Genomic DNA, 22722 nt, shown 5'->3' with positions numbered 1-22722 from the left:
CCCAAATACACGCAATAGGGCAGAAAGCAAAATGATGAATGCCATGTACTTGTCAATCAGATTCAACATTTATCAAAATTCTGCCACACTCACTTCATCCACTTCTTTGCCTTTCTTTCTTTTTCTTAGTATTTTGAAGCTAATCTCAGATGTCATGTGTTTTTACCCCAATATATTTTTGTATGCATTTTATAAAAAGATGATTTTCCCTCATGCAACAACACTTCTTTTATCATAACTGACAAATTAACAATCATTCTTTGATAGGAGATGCAAAATTGTTTTATTCAAATCAGGATCCAAAGAGTCCATGCATCGTATTTATTTATCATGACACTTAAAGCTTTTTAAATCTGGAGTAGTCCCCATCCCCGCTCCCTTCTTTTTATTTATTTGACTTCAATGACTTGTGGCAGAAAATAGGCAGTTGTCCTTTAGGCTGAGCCAACTTCCCACAGGTCTTTCTTCTTCCTTTGCTCTCTACTTCCATATTTCCTGCATTAAAAAAAAAAAAAAAAAATTCCTAGAGGCTCTGCAGACTTGATTAAATTCAGGTCTGACATTTTTTCCCAAAACAACAACAACAAACCATGCTAAGTAATTACTATGTGTTTCACACTGTCCGATTGTCCCATTTTTAGAAATACCGAAATTTATAATTTTCAGGTGCTAAAATCCTGACCTCTTTCTTGCTAGATTTCTCATCAATCTTTTACCCAACTGAGAATTGACACAGGCTCTATGAACAAATTTTAATCACCCCTATATATGAATTTTTATATTCCTCTCCCTTTCACTTTTAGATTCTCAGACAACAGGCTTGATGACAAAAACACCTTAACACCTTAACTTCTAACCGAGTTTGTTATTTTAAATTAATGGTTGTTCTTTTCTTTTTGATTTACTTTATATTTCAAACATAATATATTTACATGTGTTCATAGTAAAAACTGTTATGATATATTTAGAGAAGTCTGGCTTTCTTCACTGGTGTCTTATAACCTCGACTCTCCCAGACAATACTTTTCATTAGGTAACAGTTTTTATTTCTCGGTTCACCTATGTATTAGGCCAATGTCACATTGCAATTTCATTTTCTGTATTTTAGGATTTTATGGTATTTCTGCTGATTTACTTTTCAAAATAAATGTTATCATCTACTTTTCTAGCTAAAAAGCAAACACACCAATTTTGTATGAGATAGCAGTAACTTTGTGTTAAATTTAATAATACTGAGATATTTTGGTTTTAAGTCTTTCTATCCAAATGTGAGTTATGTCATTACATTTGTTCAAATCTTCTTTTGTACTTTTCAGAAATGTTTTAACATTTTCTTCATGTGATTTTTTTACACATGTTTTAAAGTTTACCCTTTGGCACATTGTCCTTTTGTTGCTATTAAAATGAGTTCCCTTCAACTATGCCTTTTAATTAAGTATATTTTATAGATACTACTATTTCAGTGTTGTAATTTTTATGTGCTAATTTTCTGAACTACTTTGGTAAATTCTCTTATTTTTCATACTGGATTTTCTTTTGATTATCTTGATTTTTTTTCTGGTAGAAAATCATGTTATCTATATCACCTGCAATAGAAATAGTTATACCTCTTTCTTTATAATTCTTTTACATTTATTGTAATTGCTACTCTAAATGAATACTTCTACGGTTGTGTTGAAGGGTAGAAGTAATAGCAGACATCTTTGTCTTCCTCAAGACGTTGATAGCAATGCCTTTAGTTAACAATTTCTAATTGAGATGTTGATTTAAGATTGTTCAGAAAGTATTTGATTATTTCTATTTTACTGAGTTCTTTAAAAAATATCAGAATGAATTTGGAATTTTGTCATTTTTTAAAATCTGTGGATGTAAACAATATCTTTTCTTCAATTAATTAAAATAACAAAATCATATCTGTTGATTTTCAAGTAGTGTGTCATTCTTTTATTCTTGGTATGGATTTTACTTGGTAACAATTTGTTTTTCAAAATAGGCTACTAGATTCCATTTTTAATCATTTATTTAAACTTTGTGTCAATATTTATAATTGACGCCAGTCTATAACTCTACTTCATACACAGTTATTATCAAGTTTTGATACAAATACTAACACTTTAAATTAAAAATAATGTGAAAATTTCCTTCTTTTTTTTGTTGTCTATGCTCTAATATATTTAAAAAGTAGTGGAAATATATGAATTTTTAAAAGATTTGGTAACGCATCCTTGTGAATTCATTTAGAGAAGTTTGTGATTTGTTTTCGTTTCATTTTTTTCCTTTTTTGTTTTTTTCAGAGGACATCTTTAAAAAGTTATTTTATTCCTTCTATGGCAATAGGTCTGTTTAGCTATTTTGTCTCTATCAACACTAGGTTTATAGTATATTTTTTCCTGAAAACCCTTTTATTATATCTTTTTTTTCATTTTGCATTGGATAGTTTATAGTGTATAGTTTAGAATGTTATTTTTTTAAACAATGTCCTCCATCAATTATGGTTTTTTTGTTTCTTATTTCTTATTTTAGATACTCAAGTTTCCTTTCTGAACATTCAGGATGACTTACAGGACTTTTGTTTTAAAAGCTGTTTCTCAATTTATTATTGCATTTTTTAACTCTTAACCTTCAGTTTTAATAAATTAGTCTCACTTTGATTGTAATTTTCATCAGTTTTATTTTATGCCATGATCTTTCCTCTAAGGACAATATTAGCCATATCTCATACTGTGGAATGTTAAGTTTTTGTTATCATAATCTCTAGGATCCTATACTTTCATTTTACATTTTTCTTTTGACCAGTAGGATTTTTTAGAGGGGAATTTTGTTAATTTCCTCCAAGAAATCTTTTCATTTTACTAACTTCTTGATTTCTCGTATAAAAGTTAGAAAATGCAATTTGTATTATTCTTTTTTTTTCCCCTCCCAACACCCCTGCATTATTCTTTTTATTAATGCGTTGACGTTTCTTTTTGGCCTTAAATATATAGCAAATGTTCACAAATATTCTATGTGCATTTACAATGAAGATGTCTTATCTACTATCATATTGTAACGTACATAGTATCTATACTATAAATCGTTCTGAACCTTATTGATAATATCCACTTAGTCTGTTAATTTTCTAGATCTGAAAGAGGTAGTTTAGTTCTATTTTGCTTGTTTTAATCGTGTTGTATTTTCATTGTACATTTTAGACTTTATTAAATGTCTTTGTCTTGTTAAAATGTTTTGACATGAATTCAGACGTGCCTAATAGTAAGTATATGGGCCATTTTTTTTTTTTTTTTTGTAGAGACAGAGTCTCACTGTACCATCCTCGGGTAGAGTGCCATGACATTACACCGCTCACAGCAACCTCCAACTCTTGGGCTTACGCGATTCTCTTGCCTCAGCCTCCCAAGCAGCTGGGACTGCAGGCGCCCGCCACAACGCCCGGCTATTTTTTTGTTGCAGTTTGGCCGGGGTTGGGTCTGAACCCACCACCCTCGGTATATAGGGCCGGCGCCCTACTCACTGAGACACAGGGCCATTTTTAATGGCTTGAATATTATTTGCCTACCCTTACCTTTTACTTTTCTGAATCCCTCTGTTACAGAGGATTATTTCTTTAATACAACATAGAGTTAGCTTGGACTGGCCAAGATGAAAGTATTTTTCTTATAGGTTATTTCAGTCACAGTTTTCTAGTATATTCTTTGTGATCTTGTACATTTACATATCCTTAAAATTATTTCCAGCCTTTTTTTTTTTTTATAACTTTGTATTTTTGATGTGGCAGTTGCTTCTATGTTTAAAGAACATTAATTTTCCTGGGATTTTTCTGGTTGGGAATCCAGTTCTTCCCATTCAGTTGTTACTTGGAAGGACTGAAAATATGGCCTGTGGTTCTTTTCCTGTTTCCGAGGTAATTATGTTGAGGAAGAATCCTGGTGTCCAGAGCCTTCTTGGCCTTGCCTCCCAATGCTATGCTTTTAGTTTCAGGTTTGGGTGCGTGCACAGCCATTTCTGGAATCCTAGCGATAAGTCCATCCAGGTCTCCCAACCTCAGTGTCTCAGCCCTGAACCTGGATTTGTCTCCACAGAGCACAGAGGAGAGTTGTCTTCCTGGAAGGACATGTATTACCGTATGCTTTTTGAATGCACAGAGGCTGTGAAGTTTTTCCAAGTTTTGCTGATTATTTTTAAATCTGTCAGCCCAGGCCTCCAGCCAGGAAGAGTTCCCCCATTTTGCTGGTGGTTTTTGATATCCGAGGAGGGCGTGGCACGAGCTGCACCTGCCCTCATCTCTTGTCTGCCTGCCTCGCCTGGATTGTCTGGGACCTACGCTAGTAGAGCGGTTGATGGTGTTCTATTGCCACCCCACTACCCTGGCTGGTTTATGTGGTCTACAGGGGCCTCCTCCTGGGGAGACTTAAAAAGGTCAGGTGCCCAGACCAGTCACAGGAAGTGGTTTTCTATAGCAGTTTAGAAGAAGGTGTTCTGCATATGAAGAATTACTTAGTAGGAGTAAAGATGGCACACTAGCGGAGAAGGGAGGCCAAGGGGACCGCAAGTTTATCCTGAATTCTGTGTTTATCCTACTGTGTGTGTGGAAGGGGTCTAGCTGGAGTCCAGATGGGGAGCCCTATGAAAATGTGCACACTTCGTAATTCCTCTTTAAGATGATGTTGGGAAATGGATTATCTTTAGGTAACTTACAAAATACAATCACTCATGTTCTTTATGTTCATTCTAGATCATGTCATAGATCTCAGAAACAATCTTTCTGGGACATGGATCTTTCTTTCTTTCTTTTCATTTTTTTTTGAGACGGAGTCTCACTATGTTGCCCTCAGTAGAGAGCTGTGGTGTCACAGCTCACAGGAACCTCCAACTCTTGGGTTTAAGTGACTATCTGCCTCAGCCTCCCAAGTAGTTGGGACTATAGGCGCCTGCCACAATGCCCAGCCCGGGCTGGGTTCAAACCCACCACCCTTGGTGTATGTGGCTGGCCCCATAACCACTGTGCTATGGGCGCTGAACCAAGGATATATTTTTTAATGAATGTACTAAATAACCTTACAAGCCATTTGTGCATATCTCAATTTATGTATTATATAATGGTCTTTCTGAACTATTAGTGATTTCCTTAAAGAAATAAGTTTTGAGAGTGCCTTACAAAACTTTAGTTATTCTAAAAAATTATGTGAATATTTAAGAATTTCAGATTAAGTGGGTGGTCCTTAAACACAGGTTCCTGAGCTGGTTCCACAACGTGTCATGGATTTTATTAGCCAGCTAAATTTGCTTTTACAATATAGTACTAAGTAGTTATTTTGTAAAATAGCTAAGCAATACAGAGGGCAAGAAAAAAAGAAATTGAAATGATTAGGTAGAAGAAAAAGTTTATAAAGTGTTCAGATTGTTTAGTTTCTGAAAACTCCTGAGAAATTACTAGAATTTTCATTGTCACAAAGCTTAAATGGAGGCAGGTGATATTTTCCTTTTCTTTAAAAACATTGCTTTGGTTTCTCATAGCAGAAAATCCTGGTTTGTAAGGAAGGTTTTGAAGGAGCCTTTAGAAGAAGATGACAAAATAAAAGGCTTTTCAGTAGCCGGTGGGAAGGCAGGACTTTGTCTGGAGATGGGATTTGGAACACAATAGTCCCCCAAGCAAACCCTCACTTAGTTTTCTAGGTGGAATTTAAATAACCACACTGTTTTCTAAGAACTTCTACTTTGACCACTCTTTTGTACATAATTACGACTGCATTGATTCTCTTCTAAAGCATTTATTTTCAAGATTCTTGCATTGTGTTGTCCTGTATGAGATTTTTCTTCCTTACCAAAATAACCCACACCATAAGTAAGAATTCTGTGTCAAGAAATTTCATTTAATTTTACGGAGGCCAAACTCCAAAATTTAGATCCTGCTGTATATTAATATAGACTATAATTTCAAAAAGTAAGAAAGATTTCTTGACAGGGGAAAATAAAAGTTCTCCTAAATTATGTGAAGTATTAGCTTTAAAAAATTAGTTATTGTAACACAAAGAATAGAATGACTGTTTCCTTTTTTTCTGTTAATAATTTAGAGATATTTAATGGTTAGAAAAGAAGGGCACATCAACCTTCAATACCTAGTTAGATAATATTATGGGACCAAATATTTGAGCCCAAATAGCTGCTAATTTTGATCAAAAGAGGTATCAAAAAATGTTACAAGGTCAGAGTGAGAAGACAGGAGAAGAAAGAAAAAGAGAGCTCTTATTTTTTGGAGTGCTTATTTTGTGTCCTGCTATGCATGAGTTTTTGTGTCATTTAATATAATCTTCAAAACAACCCAGTGAAATGTGCACTCTTATTATCCCTATTTTGTAGCTGGAAAAATATGTTAATAATGGTTAAATAATTTCCCCAAGTTCACACCTTTAGTAAACAAGGAAACAGAATAGTCAATGCTTCAATGATGGCAGGGGTTACATGGTAGGCTTTTATACCCTGCATGACATACTCCTCTTCAGAAGTTTATAGCATTAAAAGCTAGATGGATTCTATAAATTTTGTATTTGGATCTATTTTATTTTATTTTATTTTAGACAGTCTCACTATGTTGCCCTTGGTAGAGTGCTGTGGCTTCACAGCTCACAGCAACCTCAAACTCTTGGGTGTAAGCAATTTTCTTGCCTCAGCCTCCCTGGCAGCAGGGACTACAGGTGCCTAGATATTTGTTGTTGTTGTTGTAGTTGTCATTGTTGTTTGGCAGGCCTGGGCTGGGTTCAAACCTGCCAGGTTCAGTGTATGTGGCTGGCTCCCTAGCCTCTGAGCTACAGGTAGGAGCCAAGGATGTTTATTTTAAACTGTTGTTTGCAATAGTAATTTTACATGCAGGTTTTTTCATGATACATAAATTGATAGCCCATACAATATATAATTCATGAAAAATGAAACATTGTTTTCAAACTATCATTTCACTTAGTCTGTCTATCTATCTATCTATCCATCCCTCCATCTGTCCATCCATCCATCCATCCATGCATCTATCTGAATGAACATATCCAGAGAAGTTAAATAACTTTCCTGATGTAACAGCAAAGGCTTGGAATTATTATTACTATTATTATTATTATTTTGACATAGAGTCTTACTTGGTCACGCATGTGACCTAGAGTGCTGTGGTGTCCTAGCTCACAGCAACTTCAAACTCTTGGATTCAAGTGATCCTCTTGCCTCAGCCTCCCAAGTAGCTGGGGCTACAGTCACCCGCCACCATGCCTGGCAATTTTTTAGAGACAGGGTGTTGCTTCAGTTCAGGCTGGTCTCAAACTAGTGAGCTCAGCAATCCACCAGCTTCAGCCTCCCAAGTGTTGGGATTATAGGCGTGAGCCACCACACCCAGCTACTTTTTTTTTCCATCGAAGACTCCCTCTTTGAGAAAAGATTAATCATATAGAGTAAAGATGGGTGCTTTTTTGTTGTTGTTGTCAAGAGACAGATAGTAAACATTTTAGTCTTTGTGGTCTATATGGGTTGGTAGGTATCTGTTACACCATTCACTTCTGCCATTATACCATCAAAGCATCCCTAGACGGTATGTAAATGATGTGTCCAGCTTCTCAGTTGTTTCTTTCATGGATCATGCCTTTGATATTGAATCTAAAAAGTCATTGTCAAACCCAAAGGAATCTAGAGTTTCTATTTTACCTGTACGTCCATGATCCACTTTGACCTGTGTCTAGATTCATTTTTTTTTTTTTTTTGCATTCCAGACGTCCAGTTTTTCCAGAACTATTTGTTGAAAAGACAATCATTTCTTTATTGTATTGCCTTTGCCCCTTTGTCAAAGATCAATTTGCTTTATTTGTATGGGTCTTTTGGGGGGCTATCTTTTTTCATTGATCTTTTTATCTATTCTTTCTCAGTACCACACTGTCTCAATCACTGTGTCTTTACAGTAAGACCTGAAGTCAGATAGAGTCACTCAAGGATGAGTTGGCTATTCTTAGTCTTATGTCATCATGTTCCTTCCCCCTCAGCAGCCCTGCCTGAGACCCCTGACTCGTCCTCTCAGGGTGGCCATGAAACTCTGCTTGAGCTTTTCTTCCCCATGTTGTCGTCTGATAAGTTCTTCCAGGCAGAGAGCTGGAGATATTGCAGCAAACCCCTCCTGTGTTTCTCTCCATTCTGCTGCCTGTTGCCTACCATCTAACAGCAGCTGTTCTGTATACTTTGTCCATTGTTAGACTTGCTTATAAAGGCAGGCTATTCAAATATTTGCAATACATTCATGGCTAGAATCCAAAATCTTAGGCTTTCTTGTAAATTCTTCTTTGGAATTTCATCTTGGTCTTTTCAGCTACATTTTCTAAGATCACATTCAAAATGTAAAAATTTTATAAAAGGAAAACACAAGGCAAAACATTGCAGAATCACTTCCTGAAATGTTTTGGAACAGCTGGCCTCTTCAACCTTCCTTCCCTTTCTGAGTATCCACATGCTAATTTAATCTGAGTTGTTTCCTCAGCATTAAAAAAAGGCAATCCAATATTAGTAAAACTATAATTATGTAAGTATTCTACCCCCCCAAAAAAAAATCAGTACAAAATCTGGTACAAAATCAGTACAAAATCTCTACTAACTGAAAAGTGAAACACACAAGAAATCTTTACAAGGATATAATGCTTGATCATTTGGCATTTTTATAGATGCGGTGTGCTTTTATATGTGTATATTCCAGTTTTATAATATGTTCATATACATATAATTTTAGGGACAGACATAGGATGACAGTTAAACCTTTTATCAGTCTTAGTAAAGTTTCTGGAAGGGAATGAAAATGGATCTAGGTGATAAGGTCAAACTTGTCTTGTATGACATCATGAGATGGCTTGTGTTCATAATCTCTGTCCCTGAGTATTGTTTCTGATATGTGACAAAAGAAGCACCTCCATTACACAGAAAATTATAGGCTAGGGTGAAAGCTGTATTTTATATCATTCTTCAAGGAGCCCTGGGTGAAGAACTTGCAGTTTTATCACTAATAAAACACAAAGGAAATTGCATGACCTACTTGGACTCTATTTCAAACATATTTCTGAAACTATACACTGCTCCCCAAATAATTATGATAAGAATTCAAATTAACATGTTAATATGTGATAAATAAAGCTATTGTATTGTTCCCATATCAATGTACTTACAATATTTTTATTCAGAGAGAGAGGCTTTCCTGTGAAAAGATAGCCAAGGGGTTTCCCCCAGAAGAAAGCCAGTTGTAAAGTGAAAACCCTGTGTTTACTGGCCCCTGTAGTTCAAGGCAATGAGGGTCAGTGAACTTCACTTCATTTCCTATCCTGCTCTCTGACTCCACTCTTTGAAGAGCACCTTAGGGACAGAGTCCGTTTTCTTGTGCAAGTGAGGGCCACGCAGAAGGATCAACCAGTTCCTCAAGCTGCAATTCCCCATTTTTCCTTATGCATAAGTATATATGTGTCCATGATTGTCAGGTACATATTACAATTTTTTTTGAACTAAAATTTCAATTTGTAAATGTAACTAAAACAAAAGGTCTGTTACTGCCACCCAAACAGGAAGTAGATGTTTTTATAAGAGGGCAGATTCTGACAATCAGCATTTCCTTCCTATCCATCTGGAATTATGACATGCTTGTGAAGAAATTGCTTTTATCACTAAGGTAACTGACAACTCAATGAGAGAACTGTCAGTGTAAATGTTCAGTATTTCCCAGGTTGTAGGAAAATACAAAATAAAATTTCCTCCTATAGAAAGTAGAAGAACACTTAGGTACATATTTCTACTCTGCATCCACTGAATCCTTTCTACTTCCTGGGTGTATCATAAAAACAGCCTCTACTTCTCAAGCCCAATTGTCTATTTTTAATTTTAGGAGTCCAACTGAACTGGCCTTTCATCTGTTGCTAGATTTTGTTATATTCCACTTTAGAGCCTGTGTGTTTGCAATTGGCTTTGCTTGAGTTGTGTTTTCCCCTCTTTCTCATCCTTGGGAACTCAGCTCAATGTCATTTCTGCAGGAAGTCTTCCTGGCCAATCCTGTGCACATTTTTTAAAAGTATGGTTTACAGTTTCTATTTATTCATATTTTTGTGGGATGAATATCTATTTCCTTCTTGTGTTATAGCTCTGGCAAGTTCTCTATAGGCATATTTAAACATTTAATATGAATACTGTTCAGTTTCTTTATTTTTCATTTTTTGTGAATTCTTAATATTTCACCTGTATTATATCATATTACATCACATCAAAATCTAAGAAAACAAGTATAGAAATACAAAACCAAAACAACAACAGCAACAAAAGAGTTTCAGTCATCATCTTCCCTGGCCAAAGCCTGAGGCGAAAAAAAGATACTGAGATAAAAAGGATAAAAAGAGCTTCTTGAGATTTTTTTCAACCTTCCTCTGCTTTTAATATTTTATAGTAACCCATGAGAGTGTGGCCAGTAGATTTCGTCTTTTTTTCTTTTGTGGTTTTAGTGTTTATGTGTGTGTATGGTAAAAGCACCTAAAATCTACTCAGTAAATTTCTATAATGTAATACATAGTACATTATTATCTATAGTCCTCATGCTGTACATTAGATTATTAGACTTTTGCATTCTGCACAACTACAAGTTTGTAACTTTGAACTGATACCTCTCCATTTCTCTCTTTCTTTGCCTGGCTTATTTCACTTAGAAGGATGTCCCCAGGTTCACTGTGTTGTCGGCAGTGGCACAATCTCCTTCTTTTAATAGCCTGAATAATAGCCTTGTGTGGGTGTGTGTGTATCACACTTTTCTTAACCATTCATCCATCAGTGGATACTTAGCTTGGTAGAATTCCATTGTGAAGTCATCCGCTCCTGGGATTTTCTTCATTGTGAGGTTTTTGATAACTACTTCAATACTTTCAATCTGTTCAGAATTTGTATTTCTTCTTCTTTTTTTTTTTTTTTTTGTAGAGGCAGTCTCACTTTATGGCCCTCGGTTGAGTGCCATGGCGTCACACGGCTCACAGCAACCTCCAACTCCTGAGCTTAAGCGATTCTCTTGCCTCAGCCTCCCGAGCAGCTGGGACTACAGGCGCCCGCCACAACGCCCAGCTATTTTTTTGATTGCAGTTCAGCCGCAGAGAACTGGCAAGTTAGGGAAATTTGTCTCTGTGATGAATCATGCTGTTCTAGGAAATGGAGTGATGCTAGCAAGATAAAACTGCTCTTCCTTACCTTTTCCCATGGTTATTTGTAGGGTGTTTTTTCTTCCAGAGTTGTTTTCCTTTGTGAATAGCTGCCAAATTTTTGCTCTTTGTAGGAGAAAGGAAGGCTGGGATCTCCTACTCAGCCATCTTGCTGATGTCACGCTCGAACAGCTAAATTTCCAATTATTTGCTTATTTCATCACACTGCAAAGAGAGATATCTTACTGGTTCAGTGTTATATCCATCTTCCCCAATCCATTTCACCTCTAGATATTGTATGTAGTGATTATGGTGAAAGGAACATGTTTGTTTAGTTGTATGTAATTTTACATTTTCCTTTACTTGTATGAGAAACTTCTTTCAAAGGATGGTTTTGCTTTTTAAAATAAGTGAGGACACACATTTTTTTTTGAGCCAGAGTATACTGATGCATCACAGATCACTGCAATTTCCATGTCCTAGGCTCAAGCAATTCTTCTGAGTAGGGGGTACTATAGGTCCCCATCACCACGCCCAGCTATTTTTTTCTATTTTTAGTAAAGACCAAGTTTTTCTCTTGCATAGCTTGGTCTTGAACTCTGCTCTCCCTCCTCAGTTTCTCAGAGTGCTAGGATTACAGGCCTGAGTCATCACACCCAGCCAACATACATATTCTTAAAGGTATTACTTATTTAGTAATTTCTTTTCCACTTTGAGGTGCAGTGTTAACTATTGGAATGGTAACCCCTAGTATCATAGAAGAATTATTCTTTTTGGCCAGTGGAGCACAAGTTATGGTGAATTTTGAGTCATTTTAAAATACTATATTGTGTTGGCTGCTCTTTCCAGAAATTTTTTAGGAGATGCCAACCCATTCTTCACAACTGACATTTTTTCAAAAATGTTGTAGCATGTGATAATGGCTTTAATAGAGTTCTTATCCACAAAGCCCTGAAAGGAGTGTGGATACATTTTTTAAAAGATGGTAGTGAGAAGTCCTTGCCATACACACGTATTACTGGTTTAGAGATGCAATCATTGCACCATGGTTTTCTTTTCTTTGATATTTATTTTATTTATACTTAAAATTAATATAGTTAATTTTTTAAGAGAGGTTCTAGGTTTACAGAAAAATTGTGCACTAAGTACAGAGGTCACATAGACTCCACACTCTCAACCTTCAATTTTCCTTATTATTAACATCTTGCAGTGGAATGGAAGATTTGTTGCAATTGATAAGCTAATATTGAAACATTATTATTGTCTAAAGTCCATAGTTTAGGATAGGGCTTACTAGTTGTACGATATCATTCTTTGTGTTTTAACAAACGTAATGGCAAACATCTATCGTAAGTATCTATCAGAGATAGAATAGAGCCTTAAAAATCCCATGTTCCACCTATTTATTCCTCTTGCCTACCTCCTTAATCCCCAGCAACAACTGAATTTTTACTGACTTCATAGTTTTGTCTTTTAAAAAATGTCACATAGTTGGAATCATACAGTATGCAGCCATTTCAGATTTGCTTCTTCCGCTTAGTAATCTACATTTAAGTTTCCACCAGTCTTTTCATGGCTCAATTCCATGACTTTTTAGCACTGAATGATATTCCATTGTATGGATATAGTATAGCTGATTTATTCATTCACTCTGGAAGGACATCTTGGGTTTTTGAAAAGTTTAGCAATTATGAATAAAGCTTCTATAAACATCCAGGTGAAGGTATTTGTATTGACTTAAGTTTTTACCTTATTTCGGTAAATACCATGGGATGTGATTGCTAGATCAAATAGTATATTTAGTTTTGTGAGACACTGGCCAAATAGTCTTTTAAAGTGGCTATATTATTTTGTATTTCACCAGTAATAAATCAGAATTCCTGTTGCTCCACATCTTTGCCAGTATTTGGTGCTAGCAAAGTGATAGCATTTAGTGATTTAGATAGTGATTTAGATTTTAATCATCTTAGTAGGTGGGTAGTGATCTCTACCTTATTGTTTTAGTTTGCAGTTCCCTAATGACATATGATGTTGAAACTCTTTTCATAACTTAATTTTCTACAGAGTATTATTTATTATCAAGAATACCCCTAGTAGGTTTTTTTTCTAAAGACTTTCATTTTTTTTAGAGGAGTTTTAGGATCACAGGAAAATTAAGAGAAAAGCAAAGAGATTCCCCATATATCCCCTAGCCACACACAAATAGAACTTCCCCTATTATCAACATCCCTTACCAGAGTGGTACATTTGCTACAATGAATGAACCTACATTTTTAGAGACAGAATCTTTCTCTATCACACGGGCTACAGTGCAGTGACACCATTATAGCTCACAGCAGCTTCAAACTCCTGAGTTCAAAAGATTATCCTGTCTCAGCCTCCCAAGTAGCTGGGACTATAGGTGCATGCCTAATGGTTTTTTATTATTGAAAATATTTATTTTATTTTATTTTATCCCAATGGTTTTTGAGAGTGACCAGTATGAGTCCTGAAAGGTTCTGTGGAATCAGTGTGACTTCTTGAATAAAACTTCTTAGTCACTTTATATGAAAAATGGTTGTATTTGGCAACTATGTTAAATTAATCTGACATAGCTTTATATCACCAGATTTAGTTTTTAGTATATGCTTTGTATGAAAAATCCAAAGGCTGTAAATAGCTGACTACGATAACATGATGACTGCCTCTCAATGTAATAAAGAGATTTTAATATGAATGACAGCTGTTATAAGTTGGTCATTCACTTGGATAGCTTATAAATGACTTTTCTATTTCCCTACACTGTTCTATTCATGAAAGTTACAAGAACTGGAAATCTGTTTCTTTGGACTCAGTGAAGAAAGAGACACATGCTCAGAGAATGGACGACCAGCATGCTTGGTCTGTAGCCTCAGATTCCAGCTAGTTACATTGGTGTCAAAATATTGTTAATGAGATTGTCACTGAAAAACATTCAATTTTAGTATTAAAGTTTAATTTGTATATTTTGCCTCCCCGAGGGAAGGTGTGACACATTTGAGTAAGTTTCTCTGGGAAACAGAATAATTTCATTTCTTAGAGATCTTAAGAGTGAGGTTAAACTAATCTGGTGGAGTTTATATGCTCTCTGACTTGGATTAAATGCACACCAAGGTCACTTTCTGCCTGGTGATTCTTTAAAAGTAGCTTTTATATTTGAATGTCACTCTTGTGCACCGTATTTAACAGCAGAGTTAATAACTTCTTGATTATCTTAAGGATTATTCAAAAATATTTAAGATAAACAAGAGTAAAAAGGGATTGGAGATCATCTTTCAATCCCATGAAACACCTGATATAGTTTATCCTTCTAGCATAGCAAAAAATCTCTTAAAATATTTCTGGCAGACTACTGTTCTTAAAGTAACAACAACAACCATCACCAAAATAAAACCCTTTGCCATCCCTTGTCAAAATAAATCAAAGCATGGTAATCTCCACATGCATTTAAAAAGGGAGCAAAATGATACAAGATCACTTCATATACCATACTACTCCAAATATTGCATTTTTTTTTCAATGAGAGGAGAAAAACGAATCACATATCAAAGGAGAGAATTGTTCCCCTTTATTACAATCATTTTCTCTTTTATAGAGATAATTAAATATAGCTTAAAAGAAGAGTGTGAGTCAAAGAAAGTGATTTCAAAGGCCAGAAGTTAATGTTTGCTTGCAAGATTCATCTGTTAAAGGCATATTATCAGTAAAATGCTAACTTCCATTTTAAATTATTATAACTGCTGAAATGACCTAAAAAAGATAGGAAATGTGAAAATAAACTATTCTTGGTTAGAACCAAGACTATACCCTGATGGATTTTAATAAATAAAACTTTATTGGAGCAATTATAACTAAGTTCTCCCTCCCACACCATCTATCTTTGTTTTTTTTTTTTTATTTAAAGGATGATCATTTTATTTCTGTTTAAGGATGTGATGAGGAAGATAGGCTCAGGTAACAAATAGCAATAGTAACACAAAGTTGATGCAGTAAAAACTGTTAACTAAATACTTTAAGATACACTTGACAATTTTTTTAAAAATCAAGAAAATACCCATAGAAGAATCATACATGTAAACCATGTACAGACACATTTTCAAATTTATCACAAATAATGTTTTTACACCCAACATCTTGCATAAAAACACACACACGCACAAACACACACATACACACACACACACACAGAAGAAGAAAATAAGCAAGGAAATTCTTCCTAATAGTTGGCTTCATGAATACAACTGCTCTCCTGTTCTAGTAGCTGTTGCTAGCCAAATAAAACATCACTGTTCCACTAGGAATGGCTAGCTAAACAGAAAGTGCCATGAATCTGCTGCTGATGAATATACAGACTTCTCCATGAAGTCCCCTGTGTCAAAAATTGTTATAGAGGCTTTTTTGTTGTTTAGGACAGTCCCAAGACTGGTTGCTCAGTGTTATGTAAATGACAAATGACTAGAAAAAATCTTGGTGTAGGTAAATAAGGAAATCAGTTTCCTAGTGAAAGGATCCCAAACAGATTCAATAGCCATCTGAATGCAGCTTCTTAATCTAAGAGGGCATGCTTATATTCTTTAGTGAAATTGAATATTATTTATTATTTTTTTAAGCAGCATGAATTTGCATAGATGGGTCCTTCCAGGGGAGTGGAGGAATCCAGGAATTTGAGCTAGAGCCCTTTTGCTTATTCGTAAGAGGACTAGACTTAATTTTATTTTCACCTACAAATAAATGGTGAATTTTGTGACCAGGTGAAACAACATAGCTAATAGTTTGTATATTTCTCTCCTTCCATTGATAGGTCTTTTTATAAATGATTTTTAAAGTATTAATCAAATAGTGCAAAGATTCCTTAGTTTCTTTCTTTCATTTTACTTTTGGAAAAGTTGTTGTCCATTCTCCCTTACTTAGGGATTACAAAAGTATGTTTGATTGCAATATATCCAATAATTTTATTTGTAATTTTCAAGCAGTAAAACCCAGAAAATTATAGTTGTCTATAACCCACTAACTGTACCAAACATGTTAACATATAATGTACATGTCTTAAATTGTTGGAATTTAAATTAAAAAAAAAAACTTCAACAAAATTTCCATTATTTTTTATACCCTCATGCCCAGTCCAGGAAAAAAGGTGAAATTAAAAACATAGACACCTTCCAATGAGAATAGCATTTGACCACAGAAGAATAAACTACCACAAACCTTAAAATAGTACAAACTGTAAGTAGAGGATGGAAAACTTTATATTTTGACTTTCTTCCAGCTTAAAAAATCTAATATGTAGGTGAGGAACAGAAGTATTTGGCTTGCAGATTTGTTGTGCAAATCGAAATATGGAAACTTAATTAAGTTTCCCCACATCATATCTTCTAATTAGAACCCAGAAACCTAATTTTCTGGTCCAGATTTTGTATTTGTTGTTTCGATTAAGTAAGTTCAAATACAAAGCTGTCTAAATAAGGGAGCTGCCCTATTTCAGAGACTGTCGAGAGGGAAGGGCCACTAATGTGGTAAGGATTTGATCACTGAGACCAAGAAATGAATCATCGTCTTCTTCGGTCCTTCCCTGAGTAATATTGCTAATGCCACAAATTTCTAAGCCACTTCTAAACCACACAAGAAGACTCACTTCATTTTGTTACTGTTGCTTTTTCATGATTCAAACATACATTTTCCATAGTAACTGCTCTTTTTAACCAATGTTAAGTTCATCTTTCAAAGCTAAAAGGCACAACTCTGTTGTTGAGAATATTTAAAAGAATGGTCACTGAGAAAAAGGTTTCAGAATGTTTTGAACAATAGTAGCATATTTATAATACATATACACACACATGCACACATTTTAGCTTTCTTTGATGACTAACTTGAAGGAAGCAATAATCATTTATTTATTCTTTTGTGTATTCAAGGGACATGCAAGGAAATGAAGCCAAAGATATTTCCCAGTAGAATTCTACCATTTGACTGGACAAATTAAGTGGCATGAGTTCATTAAGAAAATTATTCAACTCTACAGCGACTGTGGGATTTTTGCTCCTGTCACGGCCTCCACCCTATGCAGCAAGCTGCCACTTCGTCCTTCACACACAATTCTCATTCCAGCCCCTCTGCCTTTGAGTGTGTTTTGCCTCCAAGCTGAGAAGTCTTCAACGTGCTTTCTAATTATCCAAATCCTTCATAATCCCCCTACCAAAATTAGGTCACACTTTCTCCACAAAACCTTCCCCAGTTTCTCTGACTGCTATTTACTTCTTTGTTATCTAAATTCCTTTAGGACAGATAGTGCGCCTCATCCCGCTTAGCAGTAGTGGATTCAGTGTCTGGAATCTTTCCGCAAGTGCACAGTGTGACTTAGCTCTCTCCCCTCAGGGGCTATAAAGCCCAAAGACAGAGCCCCGTCCCTTCTTTTTATGTGTTCAGCTTCACATCTCCTCCCACCCCCACCCCCAGCCCTTCCTTCCTTTTGCCTACAGTGCAGATTCTATAATGGTGGTTTATATATATCTGTGCACTGATGGGCCTTGACAGAGTAAGATTCAGGAGACTGGAGGGCTGTTTGCATAGACAGTCTGCAGCAGGTTAAAAAAAAAACAAAAACACTTATTCATATCAGAACTTAGAATTTAATATAAATTTCCATTAAAAAATTCTTACCTAATCAAGTAATTTCTGTTTTTTTTTTTTTTAATGTTCTTTATATTCTCAACTCTTACACTGCTTAATATGTAGCCACTAAATAATTAGTTTGGTGACAAAACAATATATGACTTATGTAATTGTCAAAGAGTAAAAGAAACAGAGAGGAATGAAGTCAGTAGATCTTTACTGAAAATCTGCTATGTGCCAGGCACCGTGCTGGGTTCTGGAATAGATAAAACAAGGAGAAGATACAATGACCCTTATGAAATTCTTTGGGGACTCGAATTTTTCTAATTCGGTTATTACCATACAATTGTGATGATATCCAGAATCAATATACTTCCATTACCTTTTTCATACATATACATAGATTCAGCATTTATTTGAATTGAAAGAAGTGTGGCCAGTTCTTTTAATGTAGTCAAATGCTATGTATTTTTTCACACTCAGCCCAAGCTATACCTTCTCTGTAAGATCTCACTCAGTACCACCAATCCTATGGAGTTGGTCCTTCCTGTGATCTCCTTTACACTTATGATTTATACCACTCTTTATCCTTTAATATTTTTTGTTATTGTTGTTTAGCAGAGAAGGCTCTCCATATGTTGCTCAGGCTGGTCCAAACTCCTGGCCTCAAGCTATTCTTCAGCCTCAGCCTCCTAAATCACTGGGATTATAGGCATGAGCCATTGTCCTTGTCCTACTTTGCCCCTTAATATCAGTCTCTGTGACTATTTTTTTTTGTTGTTGTTGTTTCCAAAATAATATCATATTTATGCGGGGAGGAGACAAGATGGCTGACTGAAGCCAGTTTTCCATAGAGGCTCCTGTACAGAAGGAGAGTTAAAGGACAAAAATTCAGCAAGTAACCTGGTGGATTTGAGCTGCACTAAGAGAGAAGGTTGTAGAATGCACGTCAACCCCGCTGAGGCGAGCTGCAACCACAAGGATACAAACAAAAGGTACAAAATCCATCACCAAGCGGGCTGGAGTCCCCTCCCCCATGAGAACGGCTCAGAGTGCCCACAAACAACCGGGCAGAGTTCAAAGGTCCTCCCACTACACTCCATGGGAGAGACCCTCTAAAAACTGGACCTACCTCCCCTACTGAGGTGCCACGGCATCCTCCTGCCAGGCATAAAACTGTATAAACTGTATATGGTCTCTACCTGGAATTCTGAGCTCCCAGTGCTCTCCTTTGCTCACAGTGGGGTCTAGAGGCCAGTCCCGGTCGGTCGGCAGAGAAGGGACTGCATCAGAGTGGCAGTTCCCTGAGGCACAGTACGACAGCTGTCTTTTGGTGATAATACAGCCAGGCATAAAACTGTGTAAAGCTGTGTGTGTTCTCTGCCCGCAACTCCAGGCTTCCAGCACTCCCCGCGCTCCCCTCTGCTCTCGCTCCAAGGTCTGGAGGCCTGTCCCCCAGGGGTCCAGACTCTTGGGCGATTGCTCGAGGGGTGTAGACAGTGCTGGGCTGCAGCCTGTCAGTGCAGACTCTGGGGTACGGAGCAGAGAGAGGACGATTGGCCGGACGGGAGCTACACCGGAGCAACCGTTGCCTGAGCCATAAGGCAGCAGCCCTCTTTTGCTAGCAATACGGCTCACTACAGAATATTCTGAAGCCACACCCCCTGTCTCCCTGGGCAACCAGAGACTCTGAGTTTGCCTGAGGCAACATAAACTTGCAAACCAGGGAAACTCCCAGGGCGGGGCTGACCCAGAGGTCCGCTTTACTAAACCTAAGATGCACCTGGCCCTCAGGGGATCGTCAGCCTATAGACAATACAAGAGCAAAGACAAGCTGATTTGGAACTCAATTTAGCTTCTCTTCTGCAGGGGAAACGCAGAGTTGTTCTGTTCTGTTCTGTCAGTAACATTAATCAGGGGTGAGACTGGACCTGAGTGAAAACCCCTCAACCTTCATCTAGTGCCCGAGGTTGTCAGGCCTCACCTCCTCCTGCTGGAGAGAGGTAGAGCGCAGTGGCCTGGCAGACTTCCTTGTGATTCAGGCAGGTACAAACTCCTAGAGTACCGATTCACTACAGGCAACTGGGTCAGCCAACTACAGGGCTATCAGTGACTGGGTGTGAAGTGGTGCAAGGTGGGAAAGGAGGCAGCAACCTTCCCAGACTGATTTATAGGCTGGGTGGCTTCTCCTGACTCCACACAGCACTGGAGCAAGCCACACCAGAGTAGTCACCAGACCCCTGTGATCCAGTTCCCTGAGACCTCTTAAACTCTCTCACCCGAGATAGGTGCAGACTGAGACAATTGATTTGGACATTTTTGAACTGCAGAAATTATTCCAAAAAACTGAGGAAGAAGGAATCTTCCCCAACACATTCTATGAAGCAAACATCACCCTGATACCAAAACCAGGAAAAGACCCAAACAAAAAGGAGAATTTCAGACCAATCTCACTCATGAACATAGACGCAAAAATTCTCAACAAAATCCTAGCCAATAGATTACAGCTTATCATCAAAAAAGTCATTCATCATGATCAAGTAGGCTTCATCCCAGGGATGCAAGGCTGGTTTAACATACGCAAGTCTATAAACGTTATCCACCATATTAACAGAGGCAAAAATAAAGATCACATGCTCCTCTCAATAGATGCAGAAAAAGCATTTGATAAAATCCAGCATCCTTTTCTAATTAGAACACTGAAGAGTATAGGCATAGGTGGCACATTTCTAAAACTGATTGAAGCTATCTATGACAAACCCACAGCCAATATTTTACTGAATGGAGTAAAACTAAAAGCTTTTCCTCTTAGAACTGGAACCAGACAAGGTTGTCCGCTGTCACCTTTACTATTCAACGTAGTGCTGGAAGTTCTAGCCAATACAATTAGGCAAGACAAGGAAATAAAGGGAATCCAAATGGGAGCAGAGGAGGTCAAACTCTCCCTCTTTGCTGACGACATGATCTTATACTTAGAGAACCCCAAAAACTCAACCACAAGACTCCTAGAAGTCATCAAAAAATACAGTAATGTTTCAGGATATAAAATCAATGTCCACAAGTCAGTAGCCTTTGTATACACCAATAAAAGTCAAGATGAGAAGCTAATTAAGGACACAACTCCCTTCACCATAGTTTCAAAGAAAATGAAATACCTAGTAATATACCTAACGAAGGAGGTGAAGGACCTCTATAAAGAAAACTATGAAATCCTCAGAAAGGAAATAGCAGAGGATATTAACAAATGGAAGAACATACCATGCTCATGGATGGGAAGAATCAACATTGTTAAAATGTCTATACTTCCCAAAGCTATCTACCTATTCAATGCCATTCCTATCAAAGTACCTACATCGTACTTTCAAGATTTGGAAAAAATGATTCTGCATTTTGTATGCAACCGGAAAAAACCCCGTATAGCTAAGGCAGTTCTTAGTAACAAAAATAAAGCTGGGGGCATCAGCATACCAGATTTTAGTCTGTACTACAAAGCCATAGTGCTCAAGACAGCATGGTACTGGCACAAAAACAGAGACATAGACACTTGGAATCGAATTGAAAACCAAGAAATGAAACTAACATTTTACAACCACCTAATCTTTGATAAACCAAACCTTGGGGGAAAGACTCCCTATTCAATAAATGGTGTTGGGAGAACTGGATGTCTACATGTAAAAGACTGAAACTGGACCCACACCTTTCCCCACTCACAAAAATTGACTCAAGATGGATAAAGGACTTAAATTTAAGGCATGAAACAATAAAAATCCTCCAAGAAAGCATAGGAAAAACACTGGAAGATATTGGCCTGGGGGAAGACTTCATGAAGAAGACTGCCATGGCAATTGCAACAACAACAAAAATAAACAAATGGGACTTCATTAAACTGAAAAGCTTCTGTACAGCTAAGGATACAATAACCAAAGCAAAGAGACAACCTACACAATGGGAAAGGATATTTGCATATTTTCAATCAGACAAAAGCTTGATAACCAGAATCTATAGAGAACTCAAATTAATCCACATGAAAAAGGCCAACAATCCCTTATATCAATGGGCAAGAGACATGAATAGAACTTTCTCTAAAGATGACAGACGAATGGCTAACAAACACATGAAAAAATGTTCATCATCTCTATATATTAGAGAAATGCAAATCAAAACAACCCTGAGATATCATCTAACCCCACTGAGAATGGCCCACATCACAAAATCTCAAAACTGCAGATGCTGGCGTGGATGTGGAGAGAAGGGAACACTTTTACACTGCTGGTGGGACTGCAAACTAGTACAACCTTTCTGGAAGGAAGTATGGAGAAACCTCAAAGCACTCAACCTAGACCTCCCATTTGATCCTGCAATCCCATTACTGGGCATCTACCCAGAAGGAAAAAAATCCTTTTATCATAAGGACACTTGTACTAGACTGTTTATCGCAGCTCAATTTACCATTGCCAAAATGTGGAAACAGCCTAAATGCCCACCAACCCAGGAATGGATTAACAAGCTGTGGTATATGTATACCATGGAATACTATTCAGCTATTAAAAAAAATGGAGACTTTACATCCTTCGTATTGACCTGGATGGAAGTAGAAGACATTATTCTTAGTAAAGCATCACAAAAATGGAGAAGCATGAATCCTATGTACTCAATCTTGATATGAGGACAATTAATGACAATTAAGTTTATGGGGGGGGGAAGCAGAAAGAGGGATGGAGGGAGGAGGGTGGGGCCTTAGTGTGTGTCACACTTTATCGGGGCAAGACATGATTGCAAGAGGGACTTTACCTAACAATTGCAATCAGTGTAACTGGCTTATTGTACCCTCAATGAATCCCCAACAATAAAAAAAAAAAAAAAAAAAAAAGAAATGCTCGTTTTCATTACTTAAATGTGTGTATTGCTTGACCCACAATTTTTT

The 22722-nt window shown here is 36.8% G+C and overlaps 1 long non-coding RNA gene across 1 annotated transcript in view; it reads right to left on the bottom strand.

Annotated features, from left to right (window-relative positions):
- Positions 1–320: 320 nt before the first annotated feature.
- The window catches only part of LOC128584139 (uncharacterized), a 65511-nt gene continuing 43109 nt past the window's right edge, over positions 321–22722 (bottom strand). Inside the window, exon 3 of the long non-coding RNA XR_008379636.1 lies at positions 321–495. This is a non-coding gene — a long non-coding RNA (uncharacterized LOC128584139). The remainder of the gene's footprint in view (positions 496–22722) is intronic.

The sequence above is a fragment of the Nycticebus coucang genome, chromosome 4 (assembly GCF_027406575.1).
Source record: "Nycticebus coucang isolate mNycCou1 chromosome 4, mNycCou1.pri, whole genome shotgun sequence".
Lineage (NCBI taxonomy): Eukaryota > Metazoa > Chordata > Mammalia > Primates > Lorisidae > Nycticebus > Nycticebus coucang.
The sequence above is the reverse complement of the archived record's forward strand: the minus strand, read 5'-3'. Positions and strand labels throughout refer to the sequence as shown.